Source organism: Lepisosteus platostomus, chromosome 1, assembly GCF_059453375.1.
Source record: "Lepisosteus platostomus isolate fLepPlt1 chromosome 1, fLepPlt1.hap1, whole genome shotgun sequence".
Lineage (NCBI taxonomy): Eukaryota > Metazoa > Chordata > Actinopteri > Semionotiformes > Lepisosteidae > Lepisosteus > Lepisosteus platostomus.
In genome coordinates, this window is record NC_142611.1 from 19,786,374 (window position 1) to 19,797,192 (window position 10,819).

A 10,819-nucleotide genomic window follows, 5' to 3' on the forward strand; every position below is an offset into this window, starting at 1 on the left:
CTACAGTTTTTGCTAATCTTCCCCTATTGGTATCATCTGCAAACTGGACCAGAGTACTAACTATAATAGAATCAAGTTCATTAATCTGAATTAGGAAGAGCAGTGGTTCAAGTGCAGATCTCTTTTGTACTTCTCTAATTACTCCTGCCCCATTTAAGCATTCACCCTTCTGTACTCTGTTTTCTAATTAACCAATTCTAAACACAAGCATTTCCCCATATGCCTACTGCTTGTAATTTGAGAATGTTTTATTGGGAACTTTATGAAATGCCTGCTGAAAATCGAAATATTCCATATTTCCATATAAGTTCAAGTTTCAAGTTTATTGTCATTACACTCATATACATGGTATATGGTATAACGAAATGCTATTTAGCTAGCTCTCGGACATAAGTAGTACAAAGAGAAAAAACAACAACAACAACAACAACAACAACAACAACAACAACAACAACAATACAATTGTGTAGCAAAAGAAAGACAGACAACAGGCAGTGTGCAAAAAACAACAACAGGCAATGTGCAAAACAACAAAAAGGTAACAGGTTATGTGCAAAAATATGCATCAACAGAATAAAATAAAGGGATAGAAATTATGGGGAGTGAGCTTTTGACATGTATGGTAGAGGTAGATTTTCAACGTGTGTTTGGGTTTTTGGTAAGAAAGAAAGAAAGGAAGAAGGCACTGTGAGGTTCAGATCATAGGTGAGAGGTGAGGTGAGAGTGAGAGAGGCTGGGAGTTTAACAGTTTGATAGTGCGGGGGTAAAAACTGTCTCTGAGTTTGGTAGTCCGGGCCCGAATGCTCCGGTATCGTTTTCCAGATGGTAGCAGATCATAAAGTGTGTAGCTGGGGTGTGTGGGGTCTTTGATTATGCTTAGAGCTTTACTTAAGCACCGTCTGTCATAAATGTCCAGGATAGATGGGAGGGTAACCCCAGTGATGGACATATAACATATGTGATCCATATACATGGTATTGTTCTATTATTTATTTCCTTAACTTTACATCTAATAAGGTCACAGCTATTGGTCTATAATTATTTGGTTCAGTTTTGTCATCCTTCACCCTAATGAATGAGTACGAGATTGTATCTCCCGCTGTCTTGTGTCTCTGTTGGAAGATCAATAGCTTCCGATAACTTCTGTTGTTTACTTGAGTACAATTAAGTACAACTGATAAGACAATATTGGGCCTAGAAGATTTATTGAACTTGAGTGTTTCATGTACCTGAAACACCTCTAACTCTTCTATGCTGATACTATTTAATAAAGAGCTTTGTCCTTTCACTGCCTGAGGCATGTTATTGAGATCTTCCTTAATGAACATTTAGCACAGCAGCTGTCAGTTTCCCATTCATTGTCTAAATCTTTCCAGTTTTTGTCCCAGATAACATTTTACTCAATCGTTAATATTTCTTTAAATTCTGCATTTAAAACTTTACTGAAAATATCCTGTATATGATATTAAATTGTTCACAGTCGCAGTCTAGTGTATCTGAGCAGTGAGCTCCACAGTGAAGGGTGTGACTGCCGCCCACAGTGTGGATCCTGCTTTTCAGCCAGGTCTGAAGAAGAAGACCTGAAGAGCTGGACTTGCAGCATGTCCCTTTGATAGTCTGGAGCTAGGCTATTCACTGCCATCTCCATGAGCAGAAGAGCCAGAAAGTCCACTCTGAATTTCACAGAGTCTCTGCTTTTCACTGATGCCTCGAGGCTTAGTGTTGTTTGTTAGCACACAGGCTGCAGTAGTTGTTCACAACAAAGTTTCCTGAGGTGCAGTGTGGCAACAGGTTGATCTTCAGCTTCTGCTGCATAAATAATGTGTTTTGAAAAGCCAGGGGAGTGCTGTTTGAACTGGACTCTCTTGGCAGAGCAATTTGACGTTATCATCAGTTACTCAGTTTCTTTGTTTGCATACCCTCTTTTGGAGATGCTTGGTATGCATGTTTCATCTTGCCAGTTAGACTTTATATGCAAACTGTGCTGCTCGCACATACCTTCCTGCTGGCATTCGACTCTTACCATAATGATAACCCAGATTTCCCTCACTGCTACTGCATGTGTGCTAGAAAAATCACCCTTCATTTCTTTGTTCTGTTCTGTTACACTGACCAACTAGATGGGTTTTTATAAGTAAGCACAGGGAAACTTGATAAATGAACAATCACTCCCTGCCACTCTAATTTTTACATCCATCTTGTTTGTTTACTAACCATCAAGAACATTTAGTAGATTACAAACACTTATGTACCAACAGTTATTACCACTGTCTTTTAAATGTATTATTGTTCATCTAAAATGATTGATGCCCAAAAATCATTAAATATTAAAGGGGAACTGCAGTCCTAATTTCTCAGACCGTTTAACTAAACTAAAGAGTAACTAAATTAATTGATGTTATAGAAAGAAAATAGTTTCCGAATAAAGCACTAAGTCATTAACTTTGTGAAAGCCCTGTAAGTTCCATGTTGTCGCTAACTCGCATTTGAATTCCCACCAATTGTGACATTATTTGGCCCTTCCTGCTCACTAGCCTCCAAAATGACTAATGAACTGTGATGTACGAGCGAATAAATACAGGTTGTGCAGCAGACATTTCGCTGCAGAAATATTCCAATGTGATCTGCATGCAGAGTTAACAAGTTAACAAGTAAGCAGTATTTGTCTGCAATACCGTCTCAAAATCGAAAGCGATATTTCTATCAGATTAAAAGAGATGTATTCACAATCCTGCTTGTTTACAATGTAATGAGGCCACACACGTCATCAGACGTTTTGTTGCCTCGTTCTGAATTGCAGAACATGGCACTGCACATACCTGGAAAATTAATCTATTTTATGGTGTAAGTTGGGGGTTTTACAAGTTATTATGTACATTTTGCTATTATTGTGGCTTGAAATGCACTCATCAATGCCGATTCTTTCAAAACCCCGAAATACGAAAATACTGTAGCTTTGGAATTCCCCTTGAACACAATTTTTTTTTGTCTGAAAATTACAGAAGTTAACCTAAAAATTAAATGTGTACTGGATTGTAATTTGATTTCCTCAGAGGGTCACAGCATCAAAGCAAAGACATTAGGGTTTCTTTGCGCAGCTTTGTTACACATACTGTATTATGCGGACATCTGATAAAATCACATATGTTCTTTTTTTCTTTGGTAACAACAACCCAATTCCAAGCTGGCTACATTGCAAGATTGTACAGAAGGAAATGCACTGCAGATTTACTTGGGTTTCTTTTATCAAAGGCTGACCATTTTTGGACTGCTAACTTTTTCAACCATCCATTTTCTAACCTCTTTATCCAATACAGAGTTGCAGAAGAGCCGGAGCCCATGCTGGCAATAAACAGATGCAAGGCTGCATATCCGTTGGATGTCAGTTCATCGCAGGGCAGACACATCACAAACACAGACACACACACTAGGGCCGGTTTTCCCAGAGATGTACATTATTAACATACAGTACCAGTATGTTTTTGGACTGTGGAAGGAAACCCATGCAGGGAGAACATACAAACTCCACACAGATAGCACCCTAGGTCCAGAATTGAACCCAGGGCTGTGAGCCTGCTATGCTGGATGCATGTTTGAAGCTTTTTATATTCAGCATAAAGTACTACTAACTAAATAATAAAGATAAAAGCTCAGGGCATTTGCAGTTCAGTTTCTTCTTCAGTCTGGGACAAATCAAAACCTATTTTCTTTACCTGGGATAATGTGGTGGATTCATAGTATTTTAGGGGGTAGAAATGATTTCCACTCCTTGTGAAGCTCTTACCTTGCCACAGAAGACTGTCTAAATGTGATAGATTTATTTTCACATCCATTCTAGATTACAAGATCAATGACTGTCCTTCAGTGGAACATGATGGTAAATATACAGTATGTTATGCCCCGGAAATACCATGTCACGTCATTTGCCAAACTGCTTTATACCATATGGTGTCGCGGGAAGCCAGAGCCTACCTGGCAAGCAACGAGCGCAAGGCAGGCTACACTCTGGACAGGGTGCCAGTCCATTGCAGGGGGAGTGCAAGCCAATCAAACATGGGGACAATTTGGAGGCCACGGTAAAGGCAGAGGGGGGAAATTTGGTTCGGACACTGGGATAACTCCCTACTCTTATCGAGAAATGCCCAGAAATGACCACTGAGAGTCAGGACCTCGGTTTAACGGCATCCAGAACAGTATAGTGTCTCCTCCCCTATACTGGGGCATTAGGACCCACACAGACCGCAGGGTGGGCATCCCCTGCTTGTCCCACTAGTACCACTTCCATCAGCAACCATAACTTTCCGGGAGGTCTCATACCAAGGTACTGACCAGGCTCAACCCTGCTTAGCCTCAGTGGGTTGCCAATTGAGAGCTGCAAGGTGATATGGTTGCTGGATAGAAATACCATCTCAGTTTTATAATAAATAATAAATGTTAACTCCTTTAAATGTCAAATAAATCAGGTGTACATATGTGTCCAGGGCATAACATTGAAAAGTATTTGTGGAAGGGATCCCACTATGCATAATATCTTATTCTAGTGAGGGCTGTTTTTAAAATAAGTCATTGTTATGTGAATAAGAATACAGCACAATTCTTCAGAGTACTTCTAAAGTTTGCAGTGATGTATAAAATGTTACATAAGCTGGTGTTTAATATTTTAGGAATCACATTTTAATTGACAGCACTTACAAAATAATTATTTTTAAGAATGTTTTATGAAAATTAAAAACATTAATTGTGTGGAACAAGTTTTATCTTGAGTATTTTACTTTTACTAGCCTTAAAAAGGATCCATTCTTATTTCATTTAGGATTGATAATTAAGCTATTCTGTGGCAAATATTTTATACTCTATAGTTTTTCATTAGAGCAAATTCTAAAGTCTTGTACAGAGTACATAATTTCTACATTTTATTTAGGGTGTTAGTGTACAGTATCTGTGTGCCTTAGAAACTACTGGTATGCTTGTTATTTACTTAGTGCTGTCCACCTTTAGCATAATTGCACTTTATCATTTTAAACATACAAATCTCTTGCAGATATGAGATTGCATGATCTACCGTAACTGTATCTAGAAACAAACTGATGTTTCCATAACAAATCAGAATAACGTGTATGATTTAAATATATTTCTAGAGAAATGTTCTTTGATACAAACTTAAAATGACATAAACATAATGTGAAGATCTATTTGATGTCTGTAGCATGTTTACACTTTGAGTATTATATTATTGCAATTAAAAAAATATATATAACCACATTAGATTTACAAAATGGTATATGGACTGTATGGATTCATGATTTTTTAGGCTAGAAAATCCACCCACTACACTCACTAGTAGGTAAATTATTTAGGATCACCCATAAATCCATGAATTTTGCACCAAATATTACTGGAGAACCAAAATGGTTCCCAAGTTTCACGCACATATTTTTTAAAATTTTCTTTCTTCTGTGATTTTTAGATTTGTATGTGAATTTGTCTCCAGGGAAAATTAGGTTACTATGATCTTCCTTACCTGCAGTATTGTGTCTATCTGAACCTTCTTAAAACCACAAAACAACATTTTCTCTTCGTCATGCTAACATTCCCGAAGTCCACTGTCAAAACAACAGTAAGTCAAAGGGTTTCATTTCAAAATGCTTCACTGTTTCAAGTGGCATTTTTTATAGTAAAACCCAACTCTCTCTCAGATGTGAAAATTCCTGTTACATTTTGTTCCTATGCAAGAAAAAGTAAATAAAGAAAATAAAGATCATTTTAATATATTATTTCTATATACATATACAGTATATATTCTTATAGCACTGCTTTGTATTAGCTTTTGTTATTTTATAAGTGGTCCAAATTCTTAAGAAAATCCAGCTCCATACTTTACTTTGTACTTTACTGTCTTACTATTATTATGATTTTAAACAATAATCGCTCAAACATAAGATATTATTTTGCGTCTGGGTTGCAGTACCAAAGGTTACAATTCCTGTGTGCTGTCAGAGTGTGCAGAAAAACACTGATGCAGAGAGTGTTTTTTCCCCTATTTATTTTATTGCCTTTTCTTAGGATATAGAACACTGAGAGTGCTTATAGTACAGTTTTTTCTAAAGTTATGCATTTGAGATGCATGAGTGTCAAAATGTTTACCTTTTCAGAAATGTTAAGCCATAAAAAAGGAAATTAAATCAACGGAAAGTGATGATTTACTGTTTTACTTTTATTTTCTTCAGAATGACAGTTTGTGAAGTTTTTATAACAATAATATAGTATTTGGTTTAGGACATCCATATACTTTTAAACTACAGAGAAGTGTGATTTATCACTGATTTAAAAAGAGTTAAGTCAAGAACCAAGAATTCAATTAAGAACTAAGTTATCAGGTAGACGTGTTTCAAACAACACAACCTAAAGTGTTTAAACAGTGATGAATTCCTTAAACCACATAGTGTGATTTTATGAAATCACAAATTGGTTTGACAGTTCAATACTGAACTGAGCACTACATTCTACTTTTGAAAAAATACTTAACCGCAAAAGAAAATGAAACACAGCAGAGCATTTGCACTAGAAAAATCATGCGTTGACCTCATTAAAGGAAACATTTGTAAAATTGCAACTAAATTTGACAAAGCTTGCTATTTTTTAAGTCACATCATTTAAAAATAGCTAGTTATTAATAAAAAAAATGAAAATCCTTTAATTTTCAGGGCAAAAAAGCAAATGTTAACATGCTTTAAAAGATGATCATCCACCAGAAGCTTATGTTTGAATGGCCCCATTGTGTTTTTGTGTTGGTCTGAGGAATGATCTTTCCTGCCACTGAGATGCTGTCTTTTTATTCTCAGTAACACTCAAGTGAAGGATTAACCAGCATTGCTTTGTTGCCTGTGGCTGCTGCTTTCAAAGCCTGCTGTTGATTTGCTACAAAGGCCATGTCCCCTCCCATTAGCAACTACAAATCACACCCTGGCCCCAGCTGTGTGTCTGGATTGCAAACGAGGTAGAGCTTTGCTCCTTATGAAGTTCATCTTTCACGATGGCAGAGGTGTACAAAACAGGGTGTTTAAGAGTTATGAAACCACTAGAAAAAGCTACAGCATAGCGTAGAGAACAGCACTGTAGATAAGAAGTAAAAAGAAGAATAAGGTAAGATCTATTGGGACTACTGAGACTGAGAACCCTGGGAACTCAAACATCGACTTTAAAGACATATTGTACCCCCATCTTGAGCAAGAGGCATAGATGGATCTCCATCAAGCCATAATCAAGGGAGACTTTTTGCTTACGAGGAGATTAGTAGAGGCGGGGGCCGATGTTAATGTGATTGATAATGAGAGACGGACTCCTTTAATGGTTTGCTGCCTGCATGATGGGGAATCAAGGGCTCTGGCAGTGGCGAGAATCCTGCTGATGCATGGAGGCCTTGTAGGTCTCTGTGATGGACAGGGCCGCAATGCACTCATGTACAGCGTGCTTTACGAACGACTGGGCATAACCAAGCTTTTTCTGGAGGCGCTGGACTACGACTTGAACTACACAGACAGGGAGGGCTGCACAGCCCTGTTGTACGCCGCCAAAGTGGGCAACTCCTCCATCACCAAGATGCTTCTGAAAGCCATGAAGAGGTATGGCTTGGAGGTTGACAAACCTGACAAGGAAGGTGTCACCCCGCTCATTCTCTCCTGCCGTCTGGGTCACAAGCAATGCGCTGCCGATCTTCGAAGCCTAGGCAAAGCCTCGGACTGCATCAAAGACAAGGTTCATGGGAAGACTGCAAAAGACTGGGAGCTGCACTTGAAGACTCAAAAGCGAGGGTTTAGGAGAGACCTACCTTACAAGACCTTGCCCAAGGACCTCTGGGAGAAGCGAGAGAAGTTTTATAAAGGTCTCGGGCACAGACAGCTTCCGCAACCCAAGACGTTATCCACGATGGCAACTCCAGAGAAGAAGAAAGGGAAGGTGCCCCCTGTCTCCCCAAGGCCTGCCAGAGACTGGAGATCAGATATGAGGAGCCTGACCGAAGCCCAACAAAATCAGATCAGTCCCTCGTACCGCTCTCTGGCCAAGCCCCTGCCCCCTTTGCAGCAGACACGCAGGAGAAACCTGCACCTCGACCGCCGGCTGGACGCCCTCCTCCAGCAGAGGCGGGGGAAGGGCAGGAAGATGTCTTTCGATGCCATCAGCGATGCCCTGCTTCAGGACAGCCTGTCCAAGAAGACGTTTCGGCGCAGGTGCAGCGTAGCGGTCATCCCCCTCATTCGGCTCAGCGCTCGCCGGCGCCACAGCGCCCACGGCTCAGAGAATGGTGCAGAGGACAAGAAGAGTCTAACATCCCTGGGAAAAGCCACGGCGAAAGTTTAACTTTGGTCTTTCGATTTTAACATTGTCCAATTCCCTTGATGCAGATAACTGTTAAATGATTGCAGTTACAGTAAGTGCTCTGTCTTTTCTGTAAGATTTGAATATATTAATCTAAACTGAAAGCTTACTTCTCGCATCCCTGTCTGTAATAACGCTGCGAGCTGAAAAATAGCCGCGTCTGACTGAGAGCTCACAAGCAGGTCTCAGGCAGCGGTGAGGTGGTAGGGACCGGAACAAAGAGGATGGCAGAAAATTCAACAAAAGCACGCAAACTAAACCCAACACTCAGGGCTGAAAAGCAGTAGCAACTAGGAACAGGAGAAGTGCGGAAACAGCAAAGCAAGCGCAAAAAATAGAAAAATAACTGGTGAGGAAACTACGAGTAGCAACACACAGCAGCTCTGTTACTCTTAATAGCGAGAGTATGAAATTGAGTGATACATGTACATTGATATACAGAATGGGCATTCTCCTTTGCTCCAGTTACAGTAACCTGTTGGCAGTCTCCTCAGCCTGACCAGGCAAAACAAAAATGAGAAATAATTTCTTGAGAAAAAGCATAAGAAGCTGACAGGGTTCATTCACTACCGTTTTATGCCATCTCACCAGAAATCCATGGGCATTTTAACAGAATTAGGATGTGTGGGAAATTCTCCTTAATATTAATAGAAAAGGACAGCACAGTGACACAGTGGTCAGCACATATACATATACATATACATATACATATACATATACATATACATATACATATACATATGTTGTTATTCCAGTACGTACCCCTGAACTGCATTTTATTTTAGTTAGAGCATGGTTTACCACAATAATTTAAATTTGGTATGAACTGGTGGCATTGTGCTTTTACACTATCATTATACTGTATGTAACTAAAGCTTTCATAACATGTATATGTAACCGAGGCAGTAAAACACAGGCAATTAATAAAATATATTTTGAAAAGTGGCATTCATCCGGGATACAGTGATTTAATAAAAGGACTAAAGAAAGTTAACAAATGAGAGGCCATTCTGTCAGCTTAGTTCCAATTTGTTTTATAGCCTGAAGTTGTTGACGTTTGTCTGCTTTTTAAAGTGAAATCTGAGGAAAAGTATAATTTATGTATGTACAAATCTGAATGTTTATTTTTGGCCTGCCTTTTAATGTAGCATTAATGTGTTTTAATGTTTTCTTTTGTCTTTTGCTTACGTAAGTCTCTGTAGTTATATTTCCAAAGCTAAAGGTTAAGGAATTTCACTATCAACTATTCCAACAATAAATCATTTCTAAACAAATCTTCCAGCATTCTTTAAAGCTTTAAACACACACACACACATATATATATACACATACATATGATCCACATAATCTACTGAAACTGCTTGAAGCAAAGTGAGTCACTTCTGAATATGTGTGGGCTGAAGATTTACAATCAGGCAAAACAAAATTTTACAATCTTCAGTGTACTAGGGTACATGTTTTTTTCTGCCTTTGTTATTTTTCGCAGGAAAAAATAAGTTAATGGGCAGAATGGTGGTGTAGCATTGCAGTCCTGAAGTGTTGGGACCCAGGGCTCAGTTCCTGGGGTACTTATTTAGTGGAGTTTGTATGTCCTGCCAGAGTCCAAAGACATGAACGTTTGGGGAAAGTGTGCCCTGTGATAGCCTGGCATCCTGCCCAGGGTGTCTCCTGCTCTGCACCTGTCACTTGCCAGAATTGGCTCCATCTCCCTTTTCGACCTGTATTGGATGAAGCAGTTAGAAAATGGATAGATTGAAAAGAAGCTCATGACTCTTCTAGCAAGTACTATGTATGTGAACTAAAATCTCCATTTTTGTAAACCTCATTTGAGAGGACATCCAAATTACTGCATGTTTACACATGACGCATAATTATCTTCCCACATACGTGAGGTACTGTAAGCAAAATGGCAAATTCCTTGTGCATAACTGCAGTTAGACAGCTTGGTTTGTGGCACAGCTGTTCTCTGGAAATAGTAGAAGACAACCAAAGGCTATTTTTTTCCTCTACACTTTAATAGACTTGAACATACTACTGCGAAGTCAAGTAACTTTGACCTTTTACACTTCCGCAGTTTTGTTTCTAATAACAATTTTTAACTAATGAATGGGGAAATCAAAACGACCTGTTTAATGCAGTCCAATTGGGTATCCATTGTAAAAGGATATTGCTATTTGATTATTTGCTCAAAGGTGTGTCATCTCTAATCTTAAACTTTCGCTTACAATATTTGCTCTTGCTAAATACAGTAATTCGGCATTGTACAGTATACAAACCTACTGCAAATGGTCTTGATGAACAGAAGATGACACAAGGCGTGGAAAAGAGAAACAAAAATGAATGTTTGAATGAATGATTTGAACTGTATGTATTCACAGGAGCAAAGACCTTTGGAATCATGCTGTTAGTCTATGTACACTAATTTGTCATTCCAGGCATTATC